The sequence below is a fragment of the Galeopterus variegatus genome, unplaced genomic scaffold, assembly GCF_000696425.1.
Source record: "Galeopterus variegatus unplaced genomic scaffold, G_variegatus-3.0.2 Scaffold4343, whole genome shotgun sequence".
In the NCBI taxonomy this organism is placed as follows: Eukaryota; Metazoa; Chordata; class Mammalia; order Dermoptera; family Cynocephalidae; genus Galeopterus; species Galeopterus variegatus.
In genome coordinates this window covers 90,914-111,400 of record NW_007730454.1, presented here as the reverse complement: position 1 = coordinate 111,400, position 20,487 = coordinate 90,914, and the positions used below count along the sequence as shown (strand labels likewise).

General features: G+C 40.1%; 1 protein-coding gene across 1 annotated transcript in view; it reads right to left on the bottom strand.

Moving 5' to 3' along the window:
- Positions 1–20,487, bottom strand: part of NPAS3 (neuronal PAS domain protein 3) — a gene marked incomplete at its 5' end in the record, with an annotated part of 126,722 nt that overhangs the window by 26,948 nt on the left and 79,287 nt on the right. The gene's annotated exons all lie outside the window — the stretch shown is intronic.

Below are 20,487 nucleotides of genomic sequence, written 5' to 3'. Positions count from 1 at the left end.
AAGGCAGTAATATTATGGTGCTGTTGCTGTTTTTAGAACTTTTTAAAAAATACATTTTGGGGAAATTCATAACCAGATTAAATGGCCAAAAAGTTGAACAAGGAGTGGCAAAAGGAAACACTTGCATTAGCTGTCGTTAACGGAAGATGTGTGTCTCTCTCCAGGTGTGTCCTTGAGTGGGATTACATGGCCCTCTCCTTTCAGAAGTGTGGCTCAGACTTTCCTTCATGTGGGAGTTGATATTGCAAAAGGCTAAAGACTCCAATGAATATGACTCAGTGGCAGTGACATGAACGGATTCTCTCGAGGATAGATATTTCATGTTAGGCAGCACTGAGGTCAGACAGTGGTTTATTGACATGCCCTGTGGGGTTGATGGTCAGAGGACTTCGGCCTATAGTTTGTTCCTTGAGGTCATACTAAAGTAGGATCAGGAAGACTTGTGCTATTTTGGTGGCAGCTCAGAGGAACTTGCCCAGAAACAGGAGGGAGAATAGTGAGCTATAATTTTTGGTCGCTTAGCCAAAGTATACCATATATAGTCCAGGCCACCTGGAACCAAACAAACCTTTGCTTATGAACTGCATGTAGAAGAAGAGCCATGGTGTAACTTCCTTAAATGATATTCTGGAGACACAAAATCATAAAAGGGTAAAAAGAAAGTATACCATATATAGTCCAGGCCACCTGGAACCAAACAAACCTTTGCTTATGAACTGCACGTAGAAGAAGAGCCATGGTGTAACTTCCTTAAATGATATTCTGGAGACACAAAACCATAAAAGGGTAAAAAATATGAAGGGTTTGTGCAGCTATGCTTTGGGATGAGGAAGTAGGGGAAGTAGGGGAAGTGTGTGTGTGTGTGTGTGTGTGTGTATGTGTGTGTGTGTATGTGTGTGTGTGTGAATTCTAGCTGTGTTCCAAGGACCCTGCTACAGTGTGGGGGATCCTCCAAAATGAGATCATAGAGGCAACTGCCGTGATTCACTCTACCATGGAGCTCAGTCTAGTGGCTAAGTTTCCACATTTGCTTTGCTTCTCCGAATGCATCCCTGAGCACCAAACCATTTTTTGAGATTTGAATTTTCCCTCTTTGCCATAAGGAACCATAGTGCAATGCAGGTCTCTTGCCTCCCAGAAATAATATGATCTCTCCCTCCCAGGCACTTGACTGGCAATTCCTTTTCCATTTTATTTTTGTTTCTCTTAAGTTATTCAGTTTCCCAAAAGCAAGCGACACTACTGTCAGTCAGCAGGCAGGATCAAAGCTTACAGGGCTGCCCTCAGAGTCCTAGCTGTTCCAAATAATACCTCTGCCCTGTCACCCTTTACGTTTGCTCCCAGAGCTGTGGATCTGGAAACACCAAGGAGGAGGATTATTTAGGTTATTTCATCAGCAGCTTTTCGAACACCCACATTTGAAGTTGACTAAATTCATACTTAATGCACCTTTGCTTTAAGCTTTGGTCAGATGAGCTACTTTATGAATATTTGAAAGTATTCCTAGAGGCAAGGATGCTAAAGCACCATCCGAGACACACATTTTTGCAAGACCTCATTAACTAATAAAGAAATAGCTAAAAGAAATGGGATTAACTTCACAGGAGGGGTGTTAACAGTCCCTGGTACTCCTCCCAGCTAAGCTTACATAGATGCTCATTTATCATTATCTGTCTTGTTTTATCAGGAACACTCAGCTTCTTGGAAAAACACAGATCTATAAATGCTCAGGAAAACACATATGCAGAAATGATATGCTAAATAAATCCCCACTTGGTATTCTATTCTAAAGCAATTTAAAGGCGCCTGAGCTAGAAAACAATTTGGGAGGGCAAATAGGCTACTGTGGTGAGCCCTCCACATGGCAGATTAACCTGGTCCCTGATCTCCAGCTTTGCCTGTGGCCATTATGGTATCAAGGCAGGTAGGGCCCAGTAGGGGTCTAGACTTGCAATTTTCTGATTCTGTTGCCCTGGACAAGTCACTTAGCCTCTGTGTCTCAATTTCCTTTTCTGTGAAATGGGGCTAATAATGACTATCTCTGTACTTATGTTATGAAAATCAAAGGAGGTAATGGAGATGAACACTTTATATAACACTTCTTATAAGCTGTAAAGAATATATAAATTTTGTTGTAATGTCTCTGTATGCCTTTAAAAATAACCAATAAGAACAAGGACCAAAGATTAATTTAGTGTTAAGCAAAGGCCTAATAAATTACTTAATATTTTAAAGGATCATAACATTTCACATTTTGAAGACAATTTGGGAGAGTCTACCTTAGTTCCCTCTCCCTTTCAATTTGTATGAGGAAAGAGGCTCTAGAATGTTCATTCCCTGTTCAAAGTCACCTCGCTTGGAAATGGCAAACACAGCCTGGAACCCAGGTTCCCAAGACTTGCTTGAGTATCATTTCAACTTTGTTATGCCTGTATGCATTTTACGTGCATATTCATATTGAATGAAACATCAGAAGTGTTTACAGATGCCAATTTATTACCTTAACTAAAGTGTATGTGAACCCTTAAAAATATTTCATTTATAATCAGAAGCTCAGGTTATTTGAAAAGCCTTTGAGAAATAGCATGAGGAAGAAGGAGGAGGAGGAAAAAAAACCTAAGAAAATCACCAATGCAGTAAACAGTTGTCAGTAAATGTCAAGGAACAATCAAAAGGTGTGTTGTCTGTCTGTCTGTACATCTGGGAGTGAGGGAGGGTGGGACTGAAGAGAAGAAAGGGATACCTGTTAATTTCACAATTTTTAGATATAAAGTAACATTTTTCTAAATTTATTTCATAATGCCAACAGAGCCTTTATTCCCATGTGACAGATTATATTCAAAAGTAAGAAACATGTCTGACAGCATGTATCCAAACATGTAGGCAGCTGAATTTTTCACTTCGTAGTTGCTTTTAAGGCCTGAGATGTAGAGAAAAGAGTATTGCCAAGAAGGGTTCAAATCCTAACTCTGGTACTTAATAGCCATGCAACTATGATGCTCAGAGAATTGAAATGATTTGTTTAGTTTCCAGGTCAGTATACCAGAGATTATAAACCTAGCACAAAGAAAATAAATTTTGTTTTCTTAATAAGTTTTAAAAAAGGCATTTTCTTGATTCTTTAGTTTTTAAAACACATTATGTGTGAGGGACCTTGGTAGGTGCTAGGGAGCAGACTGAGGTGAATCAAATGGTAAACCTGTCCTCAAAGGGTTTACAGACTATACAGTGGGGGAAGACACATATAATTACTTGTAAGATGGTCATAACAGGGAGATGATACAGTGTCTGTTTGAGAAAGTGGTTCTCAATCCCTATTATGTGACAGAGTCACCTGTGACGTTTTGTTACTACAAATCTCTATCCCCTAGAGATTCTAATTTGGTAGGATTGGGCTGGGGCCCAGCATTTGTTTGTGTTTTAAAGCTTCAGAGGTGATACTAAGTACTGGAGACTATCTGGCAAGTGGGTATGGAGTTACATCAGTGGTTCTCAATCCTGGCTTCACATCGAAATCACCCAAGGAGTCTCTGAATGTCCTCATGTCCAGGCTGTACCTGAGACCAGTTAAACATGGATCTCCTGGGATGGGGCATCAATATTTATATATACATTTTAAAGGTTTCCAGGTCTTATAGGGCTGCTAAGAAGATTAAGTGAAAATGTATAGAAAGTGCCTAGGTGTATGCCTGATACACAGTATATGTTCAACAAATACTATTTTTATTAATTAACAAGTATGTCCCATAGGGAAGATATAGTGAAAGATCTCCAGGAGTTCAGGGTAGGAAGGAAATACTTTCAGCTGAACGGGCCAGGAAGGCTACATGAAACTGGCATTAAATTGTTGATGTAAGATATGATCATAGAATGGTGAAAAGAGTTTCCAGATAGAGAGAAGAGCAGAACAAAAGAACATAAAAGGATCTACTGGGAATAACCAGCACTCTAGGAACATTTCAGTTGGTGTCAGCAGGAGAAGTGACAGGGACAGGGCCCTAATGGCAGGAATAATCAATAGAAATTGGCAGTGGGACCTGGGGAGAAGAGATAGCACAATGATATTGAAGACTGTCTCATAGGATGATGATGACAATGGACTAAATGGTAATTGGGAATGCAGGAACTGCTGATCAGTAAGGGTACAAAGATGATTTCCTTGTGAACAGTTTTTATTTGGGCAGCCTGGGGAGATCCTGGAGAAAGTATCCAGGGGATAGTTGAAAATAAGAGTTGAGCACCTAAGTGATGATTGTTGAAGGTATAGTTTCGGAAGATTTTTTTTCCTTCTTCTGTCTGGAGGTAATAGTTGAAACCATGAAATTCAATGGCATTCCCAATGGAGAAAACAGAGAGGAAAGAGTGCCAAAGGCATTTCCCACCTTTGAGTACCTGAAGCCTAAGGCAACCTATGCTTTTGTTTTTCTCTAAATTGGGATTCTCCTGCTCTATGACAATTACTTTTGATAAAAGATGAAAATTTCTGAAAGCTCTGAGTGCCCTTTTTCTCCATCCACAATTCCATTCTAACATAAATGCCAAGCTTGCCATACCATTGCCAATCCCAGCAGTAACATCCCAGAGAATGGGTATGGCTTCCTTGTAGAGTTAAGGAGGTGAATGGGAAATGATTGTGAATACAAATATATAAGCCTAAATCCTAACATTATGTCAAAGCCATGAAAGTATAAAAATGACAAAGTTGCTTTAAAATTAAAGGAATATTGTGAGGTAGAAATTACATTGTATTATGAAACAGAACATCTGATTTCAGTCCTGGTTCTGGTAACTTTGACAAGACATCTAGTTTGGCCAGGGTAGTTAGTATTTCCTCAGATATAAAATGATAGAAAAGAAGCAGGTAATGATGCCTAGAGTTCTCTTTCATCTATAGAGAATTCTGCAAACAAATGCTCAACAGAGTGGCCTTTACTGTGCAATAGCCTTACAACACCTCCCCCTTACAACCCCAAGGTTAGGGAAGGACTTTCTGAGTACAGCTGCAAGTTGATAAATGCAGTTGACTTTAAGAACTAATCAATAGCAGGAACTGAAGGTAGCCACCTCTGCCCGGAAGCAGGCAAGAGAGCACACCAGAGTCCTAAGCAGGAGCTGAAGGCATCAGCCCCACCTGGAAGCAGATGAGAGAACAAGCTGAAAACACCACTTCTGTGTGGGTAGCCCACCACAGCCACTGCCACAGCCACAGATGCTGCAAAAGCAGCATGACAGCACAGCAGTAGTTGCCGCCACTGTGAAGGTGGCCTGCCATTTATTCAACTGCATAGACACAAGGAGAGTCGCCAGAAGAGACTAGAAAAAGAAGATGTCTCTCTCTTCAAAGCTCACAACAGAGTAATAGAAGAAGCAACTGTTCTACCAGATGATGACCAGACATCAATGTAGAGATACTAGAAATATGTAAACCCAAGAAAATATGACACAACCAAAAGAATACAGTAACTTTCAAATACCAGACCTTATAGAGCAGGAAATCCTTAAAATGACTGAAAAGGAATTTTGAGCAACAATCTTAAGGAAACTCACAGAGAGACAAGAAGACTCAGATGACATAATGAAATGAGTAAAAAAAGTCCAGAATATGAAAGAGGATATTTACAAAGAGATTAATACCTTAAAAATGAATGTAGCTGAACTCATGGAACTGAAAGATTCACTCAACAAAATAAAAAGCCTAACCAATAGCTTAGCAGCAGACTAGAGCAAGCAGATGAAAGAATTTCTGATCTTAAAGATAGTCTTTTTGAAATAACCCAGGCAGACAAAAAAAGGAAAAAAGAATTTTTTTTTCATTTTTTTTGTGACTGGTAAGGGGATCGCAACCCTTGGCTTGGTGCTGCCCACACCGAGCTCAGCCAGTGAGTGCACTGGCCATCCCTATATAGGATCCGAACCCACGGCAGGAGTGCTGCTGCGCTCCAATGCTGCACTCTCCCGAGTGAGCCATGGGGTTGGCCCAGAAAAAAGAATTTTTAAAAATGAAGAAAATCTAAGAAAGCCAGCAGACAGCCTTAAGTGCACAAACATTAGAATCATGGGTGTTCCAGAGGGGAGGAGAAAGGAAAAGGCATGGAAAACATAATCAATGAAACAATAACAAAAAACTTCCCAGGTATAAGGAGAGACATAAGCTTTCAGGTTCAGGAGGCTCAAAGATCCCCAAACAGATTCAACCCAAAAAGATCCTCTCCAAGACACATTATAGTCAAACTGGAAAAGCTCAAGTACATGAGAGAACCTTAAAAGAATAGAAAAGCATCAAGTCACCTATAAGGGAGCCCCATCAGGTTAACAGAAGACTTCTCAACAGAAACTCTACAGGTCATAAGAAAATGGGATGATATATCCAAAAGACTGAAAGAAAAAAACTGTCAGCCAAGAATACTATACCCAGCAAGATTATCCTTCAGAAATGAGGGAGAAAGTGTATTTTTCAGACAAACAAAAACTGTGGGAGTTTGCTACCACATGACAAACCCTACAAGAAATTATCAAGGAAGTCCTGCATCTGGAATCACAAAATGATAATCACTACCATGAAATACACAAGAAAGAACAAAACCTACTGACTGAACAAAAATGCAAATGAGAAAGAGAAAGAAACTAAGTCTTACTACCACCAAAAACCATAATGACAATGTAATAATGCCCCTGCTTTATTTCTGTATTTCTGATTTTAGTAATTTCAGTCTTCTCTTTTTTTTTCTTGTTCAATCTAGATAAAGGTTTGCAAATTTTGTTAATCTTTAAAGAATCAAAAAAAAAATGCTTTGGTTTTGGCCAATGCCAGGTAAAAACTGCCTCTGTCTTCTAAAAATTCATCTTAAGCTGGTCTTAAACCTAATCTACAGATTTTCTTCAAAAGAGCTTTGTGATCTAGAAGATTCTTTTACCCCAAGCTAAAATTTATGTAAGAGCTCGATCCTTACACTTTCTCTCATTGTTCTTGTTTTATCATAAAGAGCTGTACAAAAATGCTAAAGCCAATATTTCTGTAAACTTCTTACACAGCATGGCCTGGATGCCAGCAACAGTGAAGCAGAATGCACAGGATTTCTGAGTTGAAATCCCATTATCTTTGATAAAAATGTCCAAATTAGCATTATTTTATCATCCCATAGTGAAGAAATCATTGTTTTACTTTTATTTATTCTTCTTCTCTGATAAAATGAGTGGCTGTGTGTGATGCTGTAATGCACGTCCACAGAGTTTAGGATGACTGTGGGAGTGTTAACAAGCCATGTTGCTTGCACAAATATGTATTTCTATTTCTGCCATATGCTCCTTTCAGTTGCCTGTTAAGGATACACACTTAGATGTGCTCCACTAATATCTTCTCATTATAAACAAGCCCATCACAAAGACCTTGATAAAACCTCCCCTCTGTCAATACTTAAGGAAAGCAAGTCCGCGATGGAAAAATACATCTGGAAGCTATTCTCCTTTCTTTTAGGAATAAATCTCAGTTCTAGTAATATGCAATATTTTCTTTATCAAAAGGAAGTGGCATGTATTATGTGCATTATTTTCCACATATAATGTAAAGTATAGAATAGGGCTAGGCAACTAGAGGAACAAAAAACGCTGCAGGCATGAAAAACTACAGATTCCCCAGGTTTAGAAGGTCCTCAGAGATTTTTCACTTGTCCTTTAAGGGAATCCAAACTTACCTTAAAAATTAAGCTTCCTTCTGGCACTCTGGTCTGTTTTCATTTTTCTCCCTGTAGGAGTGTGGTTTAGCATACAGATCATCTAATCACTAGCTCAGGTGGGAGAGTCAGCTAATTATTTTTAAGTGATGGGGGCTTTGAGGTAGCCCGAAACCTGCTGAAAGATAAGGACTTAGCCAGGTCTTCTGAACCTAAACATGTAGCCTACAGTGTAACAACTTAGTCTAAACCAACGTGAGAATATCAACCTTGTGTAGATAACTCCATGCAAATTTTTAGGGAGTGGGTTTTCCAGGATTTAGATCATATTCATAAGTTGGAGAATCTGCCCTGGCAGGTTTTCTGCCTGTCTCTGACTTATGCCACCTAGGTCTTTGAACAAAGCCTGAAAAAACAAACACCACAAAAACCCAAATCTTAGCTGAAACCAGGTGCTTGTCTACAGAGGCAAGCACCATGGAAAAGAGGGCTCAGAAATGAGAAGGAGCTTTCGGGCCCTCAGCCGGGCAGAACAACGGAATGCCATTTCCCACCTCTTTCCAGTATCTCCAATTTTAGTTCGAGAAACTGATTCTAGAATTAAAACTGAGGGCTTTGTTACAAGTCACAACAGGACTTCAGCAATTGGGAATAAGAAAAGACAGAACAGGGAAAAGTTGACCTCTTAAGGTAAAAGTGAGATTCAGGGGAAGTGAGATTCAGGGGGAATGAGCTATTTGCAGGGAGTGGATGACAGTGCAGACCTCTCCCAGGGCCAAGAGGTATGCAACAGGAGAGGCGCTCCTGGACTGTGATCATCAGCTGGGTAAGGAGATGACTAGCAACTCAGGGAGCAAGTGGGTGGTGGGAGTCTTTCTGGGAGTTTGTCCCAAAGAATTTCTCTAAGATCAGGAATCTTCACTATTGAACAGGGAGTATGGGGGCTGGATTCAGCACTTAAGGATAGAAGACCAGGAAGAATTAGAAAGGGCACAGTTTCAGGTGGGTTTAACTTAAGGACAGCTCTAGTGGTGGAGAAGAGAGAAGATGAGATGAGTACCAGGGACAGTCTTGGCCAAAGTTAAGAAAGAAGTACCATGACAGAAAGCAGTCCTATTGGATAAAAGGGCTAAAATTACATAGAAAATGTTAATTTTCAGGGACTCCATCATCTTCCATTTGTTTTGAATGGAAATGAGATGAGTGGAAGAGTGGTGTAATTGGAGCACACTGTTTGATGCTTGGTGTCATTCCTGAAAAGACTCAGTGAAGGTTGGTTCAGGAAGTGGACAGATCTGAGCTGTATGTAAGGGCACTCGGGACTATGGAAGGCAGGGGAAATGGAAGGAAGTCGGGCTGATTTCTCTCCTCTCACTGAGATCCTAAGGTCCTGAACAGGGGCATTCCTATACTTACAGATGAAGTTAACTCACTTGGTTCAGTACAAAAATAACGAAAATAACTACATAAGGGCTGATTTCTCTCCTCTCACTGAGATCCTAAGGTCCTGAACAGGGGCATTCCTATACTTATAGATGAAGTTAACTCACTTGGTTCAGTACAAAAATAACGAAAATAACTACATGGACCTGGTGCATGAGGGAAAATATATTTTGTTCTTTAATTGGAAAACCTAAAACACCTAATGTTGATATCAGAGATTTCTTTTAAACAAACAAAAAAACCTCTAGGATTAGTGGTTCTTAAATTTGAATGTGCAGGAGAATCACCTGAGAGCTTATTAATAATGTGGATTCCAAGGTCCCACCCGCCAAAACTTCAGATTCTGTACATCTAGGGAGGAGCCTGGGGATCTTCATTCTACCAAGCACACCCAGTGCTCTGGCTGCCCATGGCTGGCAGCATACCATTCAGCCAGCTGCAACTTCCTCTCTGTCTGGACAGCTGACTGAATCTAGAGATCTCAATGAAGATGACCCAGAGGCACATCACAGACTACCCTGTAAACAAGCAAAGAAAGAAGAACATATATTTACGATTAAATCTGTGCTGAATCCTACTCTGTGGAACATAACCCGTTGCCTTTTGGTTCTTTGACAATGGAGGATTGGTGCATGATAAGCAGCAACCCCTGGCTGATGTGGGATCAGGGCATGTTTCCTGTGTATGCCCCTTTATTTGTGAAAAGGTCTGCATTCTCTCAGTGGCCACACCACAGAGGGCTGCACTGTTGTGCTGCAAGCCTCCTGGGGGACGTTGAGCTCTGCCAATCCTCTCCCCCTCCCCCAGCTTGCCCCTGGCTTAGCTCTTGATTAATTCAGGGGATCCTGAGAGGTTAACCCTTAATTTGATGGTTCCAGTGGGGAGCTGAGAGATTGCTAGTAATTTATCACCCTTGGGTTTTTTTTTTCTTCAAATGCAGAAACATTTTCTAAGGCAACAAATAAAAAAATTATTTTTAAAACCCACATTTAAAATACATTAGCCACGACATTTTCTTCTTACAGGACTGTATCCTCCAAACATAACAATTACTTCCCATCCATCTCTTTTAACTAACTTCAAATACATAACACAAAAAAATATAACTACAATTACAGCTTTAACTTCTCAAAATGCGCCTGGACCCCATATTGCTTCCTGTTCCCTTTAGTCTTTCTTCTACCAAAGATAAGATTTTTTTATTGGGATAGTTTAAGCTGGAGAGATCTCCTTAATGAGATTATGTAAATGTGTGCCAAGGATATAAACCACATTTTCTTAGAGAGTGGAACACTTCAAATATCATTTAATAAAATAGGACCATGGGTAGAAACACCTCGATAAATTGTTAAGGGGCAAAGCAGGAAGGCTGAGCTATACACATCTGATCCAATTTTGTTTGATTCAGTTACTTTATTAAGTCTCCTAGAGAAGGACAGAGGACCATTGTACCACTGTGGAGAGCAACTTTTTTATTCCTCTATCACTTGATGTGGAGGAGGGGGTATCACTCCTCACGGTCCCCCGAGGCCCCTGGTGGCTTAGTGCCACTGTCTTGAGGGTAGAGAGGCAGTTCTTTTCAATATAACAGACTGCAATTGTATTTCTCAGAAACATTAGGAAGAAAAAGACTTGGAACTAGTCCCGTGCCAAGCGAGGAATAAAAACTGGTTCCCTATGCCCTCCCTGCCCCCCCTTGCAATTGTATTTCTCAGAAACATTAGGAAGAAAAAGACTTGGAACTAGTCCCGTGCCAAGCAAGGAATAAAAACTGGTTCCCTATGCCCTCCCTGCCCCCCCTCCCCCCATGAAGAGACACAGTGGTTGCCCCTTATCCTTGGAGGATACATTCCAAGAGCCCTAGTGGATGCCTGACATGGTAGGTAGCATCAAACCCTATATGAGGATATACTGTTTTTTCTCATATATACATACCTGTTATAAAGTTTAATTTATAAACTAGGCATGGTAAGAGATTAACAACTAATAATAAAATAGAACACTAATAACAATATACTGTAATAAAAGTTATGTGAATGTAGTCTCTCTCTCAAAATACTGTAATATTTTTGTACTGTGGTTGACCATGGGTAACCGAAACTGTGGAAAGTGAAAACATGGACAAGCGGGGACTACTCTAGTCTATTATATTGATATACTTTCTTTAGGACCCATGAGCTCTTAATAGGAAAGGTATAATATAAATCGAATATTTTCTGTCTCCTGTCCTTGCTTAACACCTTTGTTGAATGTGCGTTTTACTTAAATTTCTTGAGTTTAACAACCAGTCCTGTTCTAAGTTAGTCTCTTTAGTCTTTGTTTCTCTTGAGTTTGCTAGCAGAATTTGTACACAGATGCTCTAAACTGCAACAAATGTTCAATGACATCTGTGTACCATAGACTGAGAGCTCCTCCGCAGGAAGACAGTCGTCCTAGACAGCATTCTGCTGCTGGGAGAAAATGTTAAGGCAGCCTCATGTAAAGGCAGCCTACTCCACCCCCTCCACTCATACTTGAAGGGCTGCAGGAGAATAAATGATTCTATTTTGATAATAAAGGAACACATTAAGAGGAATCACTTTTAGATATGGAAGCCAACTACCCATCTCTTCCTCGGTTTCACAGGATGCAAAATTAAAGACAGTTGTCCATGTAGACTGATAGAAGACCGGTCCGGGGAAGGGCAACTCTGCTGTCTCTTGAGCTGAAGTATTTTTTTAGAGCAGCCATCCTTTTAAAGGGGGAAACCACAAATGATAATACTGTATTTCTGATCACCAAAATTGCTTAAAGTAAATAGGTGGGTCATATATATTTTGAAAAGACAAAAAACCCCAATATTCCCCAAATTTAGACATAAAACCCCTTAATGATTTAACCTAAAAATAATCACTTCCCAAGAGGCTATAATAGGTATCTGGGACTCTTAAAGTAATGAAAGAATGAAGAGAGTTCTCTTAAACTAGCACTTTAGACCCAAATATATGCAAGAAAAAAACCCAGACTAGAGGCTGCATCTATTTCTACACCGGGAAAGTGAGTTAGCCTAACTGCATTCAAAGAGAGTTCTCTTAAACTAGCACTTTAGACCCAAATATATGCAAGAAAAAAACCCAGACTAGAGGCTGCATCTATTTCTACACCGGGAAAGTGAGTTAGCCTAACTGCATTCAAAGAGAGTTCTCTTAAACTAGCACTTTAGACCCAAATATATGCAAGAAAAAAACCCAGACTAGAGGCTGCATCTATTTCTACACCGGGAAAGTGAGTTAGCCTAACTGCATTCATCTGAGACCCTTCCTTAGTGTAATGTTTATTAAATTCAATCTCTTTAAACACAAAGCCTTGACCCATCACCAAAGCCCTAAGCCTTTATAACTTTCCATCTCCGTTACCTTGGTTTGCACTCCTTGCTAGGCCCAAATGTTATGTGTTTAGCATTAATTAGCACAGGACATTTTCTTGTGTTTCTTAACCTGCCGTCCAAACTCTATAACTAACATTTTATAAGACTGCTTAATTCAATCCTACATTTCCTCCTTAATGAGAGTATTTCTAGTAATGACATGCATCTCGAAATGTCTTGCTTTATGGAGTGAAAGAATCCATTCCGGTGCCAGGACCTCTTTTGTTCAACATCCCATAAAGAATGCAAGATAGAGCTGGAAGGAGGCTTGGAGACCACTTTGGCCAACCCTCCCACATTACAGATGTGGAGACTGAGACCCACGGAGGTGAAATATCCTGTCCAAGGACACAGAGCCAGACAGGGCAGACACTGGAAGAAAAGTGAAGTCTCCTAATTTCTTGCCCAGTGCTTTTTCTCCTATTCAGTAGTACATTTCAGAGGACATATTCCATTTTCCTCATTTGTTTACCTAAATGTGTTTATATCTGTCTCTATATAAATGACTCCATCAAACTTAAGATTTTAACCTTCTGAAGACCCTATGGCACTGACACGGTTTATTATCCATTCAGCATATGCAATTCAAAACACTTATGACTTTTGTGAGTGTCACCAGCTCATTTGCTGCATTTGGTTTATTCAGCCATGATTAGAGATAGTCATTTACAGTCACACATTTGGAAACTCCTTAACAAGCTTCTAGCAGTTTCCTTTCCTAAGCTGTTTAAATAGCTGAGGGTGTGGTGTCAGCAGCGACTGCAGTTTCCTCCGTACCACTGATTCCTGCTGCTATTTGTGTGTCTTTATCAGGATTTCCATTTTGTAGAGAGGCTTGAAAAACAGGACCAGAAAACAAAGATGCACATTCTAGAGCCTATAAGTCATTTCAGGAAGAATGACTTTAAAAATTAAAATCGAAACCACCACACTATAACCAGAAAGTTCCCTGAAAAAAAGTCCTTTCCCTCCCACTTTTTATTTTAAAGAATACTTTTTGAAGTAATTGGCACAAAGACTGTTCTAGTGCAGATTGCTGCAAGTGTGCTCTTGGCAAGAACATCATAAGCACCAGAAAAACTTTAATATGCTCAAGAAGCCAAAAAACAAACTGACACCAGGAACTCAAGTGTGGGAACAAACAGGGAGAAAATAAAGAGCATCTCAATTTAATACAAACCTACATACAAAGGGACCAATTTTTACGATTCATGGTTTAGCATACGATGCAGCTGTCCTCTGAGTGAATATAGAGTAGTTATACATAAGAAACTAGAATTATCAATTTGAGAGAATTTCTCAAGAGTCCTTTTGAAATCTAATACTGAAACTATAATGCCTAAGAAACCAGACATCAATGTATTAAATGAGATCAGGTTGGGATCTATTTAGAAAAGGAGGGTTTAAACTTGGAGAGGCGTCTCTTTGATTTGACCTCTAAAGCGGACTTTCTGCAGGGAAGCTCGAAATGAATAGCTTTACCAATAGCCTTACCTATAGCCTTGCTTTTCAGGTCTTTAAAATATGAGTTTGAATCCATGCAACACAAGCTGGGGGGTGGGGTGGGGAATCATTTTAGAAGTGTCTCCTGTGTGGAATGAAACGGGAAGAATTTGTAGATTTTTGCATTCTTCATCATGTGGGGAGAGTGTTCAATTCTCCTTATTCCACAGAATATAAGAATGAAAACTATTTTTAAAAAAATTTCCTTCTTCAAGTCATTTTCTTCTTTGCTATTTTATGATAAGGATTCAAGGATTTGGAGATTTTCTCCATCTTTCTCCATCCACATTTCAAATTTATCCCTGATTCTGACCAACACTTGCTTTACCCTGAAACTGAAAAGATCGCTCCATTTTCACAGTCTTGCTAAGTAAGATTTCTCCTGCAACCCCCTGGAGTTCAAACGTGCTATATTTTTTTTTTCTTGGGGAACGTTTGAAGTCCCCTTTAAAAATAATGCCTTGAGGATATTTTTCCCTAATACCGTTTAAAGAAACTTGAAAGCATATGGCTCTTGAAACGCACAGGGTTCTAATGAAGTAATCAGCAACACTGCTCATATGCAGACTTCCACCAGGAGCTTTCATACCCAACCCAAATCGGTTTTTTCAGTGAAGTGAAATTCTGCAGACACTCCTTTCCTCCATCTGTCAGTGGAAAGGCTTACTGAGCCAGTACTAAGTACTAAAGTGGTGACCTTCAACTTTTGAAGGCTGGAAGATGTTGGAAAGGTTGTGTCAGGATCAGAACTGTCAGTGGCCAAGCAAATCAATCTTGTAAGCTTGTGAGACAACTGAAGACAAATATTCCTTTGTAGTGCAGTTTCCATCTATAATATGGGAGGAGAAAATAACATTTCTTCATAGGGTTCTATTTGATGTAGTCCCTAGTAGTCCTATCATTACCTTAGGTGATTCTCCACACAGCCAGCAAAGACTGAATAAAACAAAAAACGTGGGATATTAATGCACTTTCCCTGGAACTGGGTAGAGCATGCTGTTCTTCTCCTGCAGTTATGCAATGAATTCTCCAAATCTATCACAATTAAAATCACACTTCTTGGGGCATAACCTCATTAGTGCTGAAATATCATATCTCGTACGATTTCCTGGGATTTTAGTAAAACAAGTAATGATTCTTTTGACTATTGGAGTGACTTGTGCTATCCATACTGCTAAGTAAGTGTGCAACTGTTTAAAAGAACTAGAATCAGCACTTGATTTTTTATTCCTACTTTGGTTTAGGCAGACTTAACCCGCAAAGGGGAGGCTTTAGGCAGCATAGGCAAACTTAACTCACTCACTCACAGTATCTCCTTTTCCATACTCTTTTAAAGGGAGAGATGAAGTGAGCAATTGATTGGCAGATGTGTGAATTACTCAAATTCAGGCACAGGTGTCCTACTCTTTCCTGGTCTCTACATGATGGGATAATGGTTTTCAAGTACCCAAATGTTCCTGCATCACATTGCATACCTCTTCCAAACTACATGATTTCACTCATTCAAAAGAATCACCGAGATTAATCTATCGCCAGGCATTGTTCTAGCTCTGAGAATACAATGATGAAAAGGACAGACAAAGGGGAGTGATGAGATCTGGTAAATATTTCTGGCTGATTTAAATGCTGCTGTGAGGCCCGAGTGAAATCAGAGAGGCCGGGTAAGAGGCTACTGCAGAGATCCAGGTGAGGGAGAAGATGGTAGCTTAGGAGGAAATGGTGCTAAATAGCTGGGTTTTGGACACCCCGTGAAGTTGACAGAACCCGCTGATGTATTAAATGTGGGGTCTAAGGTAAGAGTGGAATTAAAGGACACTCCGAGTTTTCAGCCAGAGCCCCAGGATGGTGAGATGAAAAGGGCTGGTAGATGGCAAAACATCTTGGGTGCAGCTTTGTTTTGGTTACATTAAGATTGAGACTTTGTGTGCCAGCCCCGTGGCTCCCTCGGGAGAGTGCGGCGCTGATAGCACTGAGGCCGTGGGTTCGGATCCTATATAGGGATGGCCTGTGTGCTCACTGGCTGAACATGGTGCAGACAACACCGTGCTGGGGGTTGCGATCCCCTTACTGGTCCAAAAAACAAACAACAAAAAAAAAGATTGAGACTTTGTCAACATTCAAGTGAAGATTCAGTTGGACATAGAAGATTAAGTGTACTTCTTTAGTCTCAGTATTTTTTCCCAAACTTTATATAGAGATCTTCTATATGCTAAAACAGAAATAGTTCTTGAAATTTTATACATTTCCATTATGATAAATACCCTTGGCAAACCGGGGAAATTAGTGATGTGCATGTTACAATCTCTGATTTTTTTTTAGTTTATGTCTGAGAGGACAATAGAGATATTTTCTGGTAAAACAAACTACTGAGTCAGGACTAAAGACAAGCATAGCAGGCCAGGTAAACAACAGTAACATTCTGCATTTATAAAGCCTATGCAGGCTGCAAGGTATTTTTACTAGAAAAATCCTGTTTTTCATATACTTTTTTTAGACATCATTTCTAAAGCACCTATCTTTTCAAGTGTGGGAACAAATTTCAAAATCCAGGGCAGGAGAGTAAATCCATGCATCCGAGGCCAGGTTCAGAACCGGATATGAAGGACTGTGTTTAAGACAGTTAATTTTTATATTCTAAGAAGGCAAACACTCTCCCTAAGCCCTGCCACTTCCTGTTTTGCCTGGAAGACATCAGAGTTTATGATCAGGAGAAAAGAAGACAATGTATAGAGCGTCCTCCTGGCAGAGTGCACTGGCAAATATTTAAGAACGTTGGTCCACTTTGCAAAGGCTCCCCTTTCGAAAACAGTTCTGCAGAGTACTGTGGGTGGCACACTTTGCCAAAGCAATGACCTTCTCTTGGTAGCTGCTGGAGGACTGCTCCTTATGTTCAGTTTCCTTAATCCCTATAAAGTATCAAGGAAGGCTTAGGCAGTAATTTATTTATAAGGAATTATAATAAAGCTTCAGCCATTTGAATGCTGTATAGAAAAGTGGGAGGTAGGTTGTACAGAGGCAGGATATCTAAACTTAGAAGTGAGCATTATGACAATCTTTTGGTTTATCTACCCTTGGAATCAATTTTGTCATTTTTAATTGACTGATTTTCCCTTGTTTGCTTAACATTTATTAATTGATTGTTATGCTCATGCAATTAATTCAAAAGCTGGCAAGTTTAACACAGAGAAATTAATTTTCTTTTACCAACATGCCACTTAAAACACATTTTTGGAAGCCTGGGTTACCAGGAAATTACCTTCAAATTAATCAACAAGGAAATTAGATGGTAGTGTCCCTTGACATCTGTCAATCCAAAATATGTCAGTTTCTTCCTTTTGTTTGAGTGGGCTTTTTCCGCTGAGTAAGGAATAAGAAAAACCCTGGATATTAAAGTAAAACAACCTTGCATCTTAATAGGCAGAGAAAGGGAAGCAGTTCCTTTGTATAAATATGCAATGTTTAAATTAATTTTATTTTTCATTAAGAGAAATTTGTGGAAAAGGCGCAAATTTTATGAGAACATGAAAATTAAGCTCATCGTCTTCTTCCGTAAAGAGCTCTTTTGCCACTTTCCTTTACTTTCCCTAATTTGAACCCTTATTAGGAGCCAACACTCTGCTGGGCCCTATGGAGGTAAATGTGTCTGGGAAATGGACATGTAAGCCACACCCTGAATGAGACCTACAAAACAGATGGATGCAAAGTGCAGGTGACGTGAAGAGAACTGTCCGGACTAGGCACGATGGAGAGGTTCTCTTGGATGAGGTAGCATTTGAGCTGAATTTTCATAGGTGAGTAGGACTTGACTAGCATTTAGGTTGGGAAACTATTATAAGTAAAAGCACAGAGAAATAAAACTGCTGTTTGGGTTCAGGAATTGAGAGGCATGCAGAGAGAAGATGACACAGTAGAGGAGGTGGGGAAATGCTGGCATAGGTGGAGCTGGCTGGATTGTGGAATGCTGTTAATGCTGTACAAAGGAACTGTGACTTCATTTTATAGACAAGAGGCGGAACCACTGAAGAACTGTGAAGAAAGGATTATATGACTTGACCTGAGATTCAGGAAGAAAACTGTTAGAACATTCGTTCGTTCATTCATTCAATCAATCAATCAGTGTTTAATTAACCTTTATCAGGCCCTGTCTGTACCAGGCACTTGGGTTATCATAATTATTAAGGAGCTCACAGTTCATTTATGTTTACCTAATTAGATCAGGGCTACAACAGAAAGGTGACTTAAAGTGATGGCCAACAGCCTGTTGACATACAGGTAAATAATGAATGTGGGTAGGACTAGGGTTCAACTAGTTACTCGGGCTTGAACCCTGGACTGCTCTTTATCTTCCAGTTCATCAGAGTTCAAGGGCAGAGCTACTGAGTGCATCACTTCTCTTGGACTCATATTTGATCCTCTGTCTCTCACTTTCGAGGACCAATTATCAAGTCCTGGGAATTTTCTTTCTGACGTCTTTTACTTCTGATGTTATATCCATGCCAGGTGCCATTACTCTAATACAGACTATTGAAATCCCATATCTGGACAACTTGGTGGGCAGCTTCCTAACTGGCCTGCTTATTTTTTACCACTCTGGTCCACTCTGCATTTTGCTGCCAGATTCATCTTCCCAAAGTATCTTTACACTGAGGAAAGCAGACCAGGAGTAATGTGATCTCTTTTATTCACTTGTGTAACTCTGGTGCAACAACATGACCTCTCTCAGTCTCAGTTTCCCATGTGTCAAGTGGGGATGATCATTCTCACCATCTCCATCTTACAGAATTGCTGAAAGAACCACGTGAAGCAATGAATTTAAAAATATCTTAAAAATGGTACGGCACCACATAGACATAAAGTATTGTTATTGTTACTATCACTAGTCAAAAACCTTGATCGATTCTGGAATATAATTCAGATCACTTAGCTTATCACGCAAAGCTTGTGACAGTTTAGCCCCAACCTTCTCACCTGGCTTATCTTCCATGATTTCTCTTCTAGACTCCAAATGCTTTGCACACTATTTCCTGACGCTGCCTTATGTTTACCTTCTCTATACCTTTGCTCCCACTGCCCATCAGACCAGGAATTCCTTGACTGTTTCCCTCCATCAGTGGAAATAATGTCCATTCTTAAGGTCTACATCAAATCCCCTTTCCTCTTCTTTGTCCGCTCTAGCCCAAAGCTGTCCTCTTCCCCCTGAGTTCCTACTATTGTCTCCACCACCCAATCAGCACTAGGTGTGTCCTGCCAGGGTTTGTTCTCTCCCTGTCTCTGCCCTCGTATGTGTTTCTGTTTTGCTCCTTAGAGGCACAGAATGTGTCTTTCATGAGTATTTCTCAGTGTACCTCACAGGACAGAGACTATGGGAGGATGACCGACCACTTGGATGTTTTACATCTGTCTACTGCATGAGAACTCACAAAGTTTGTCGCTTACTTTATTTCTTTTGATTCTTACACTAGCCTCTGAGGTAGGTAGAGAAGATGTTAGTATCTCCATTCTATAAATAAGGAACTGAAGGCTAAGAGAGATGAAGTGCTTGTTTATAATCACGTGGCTAAAATATGTATAGTTCTGATGTTCAGTGCTTTTTCACAGACCACCCTGCATCTCCCACCACTCTCAATTCCTATTTTGATCCATCTGAGCTGTCTGAAGCTGTTCACTTCTCCCTTATACTTCTGAAACCTTTCAATATGAAATTCCCTTTAGAAAACATATCAGTAAGATTCATTTTGAGGGTTAGTTACTCCCCGAACACAACTGTGTACTTCAAGAAGCCATCCTACTGGAACTACAGAAAAAGTCCAGCAAGTTGACTGTGTGGAAGGTGTGCTGGCTCCTCCGGGCCCTGGAGAGAGCATACTTGCCATTTCTACTTCAAGGAACTTCGGTTACTCCCCGAACACAACTGTGTACTTCAAGAAGCCATCCTACTGGAACTACAGAAAAAGTACAGCAAGTTGACTGTGTGGAAGGTGTGCTGGCTCCTCCGGGCCCTGGAGAGAGCATACTTGCCATTTCTACTTCAAGGAACTTCAAATCTCTACATTTCAAATTACTGACTCTGGTCACTGATTACTTTATTTCAATGCAAAGAGGGATACAAAAAGGTTTCAATCACTAACCGATAAAATTCCAAATTCAAAGTTGGATAATATTAATGCTAGATGGCTAATCTTAACACTAACCAAAGTAAACAACAGTGACAAGGAGTCCTAAGAGGTCCATTGTGCCCGCTGGGTCTATCATGCAGCCTAATCACATTAGCTGAGACTCAAGGCCACTTCTTACAATCCTTTCCCCTGAGGCAAACCACAGACCCCACTGTAGGGATGAAGCCATGGTGGTAACTTCCAGTCATCCTCCTTCTCTTATTTTATGAACATACGTTCTGCCTTTGCCCTCTTCAGATCTATAATGGGTAGTCTGAAACCCCATTAAAAGTGGTTTCTCTTCACAAAA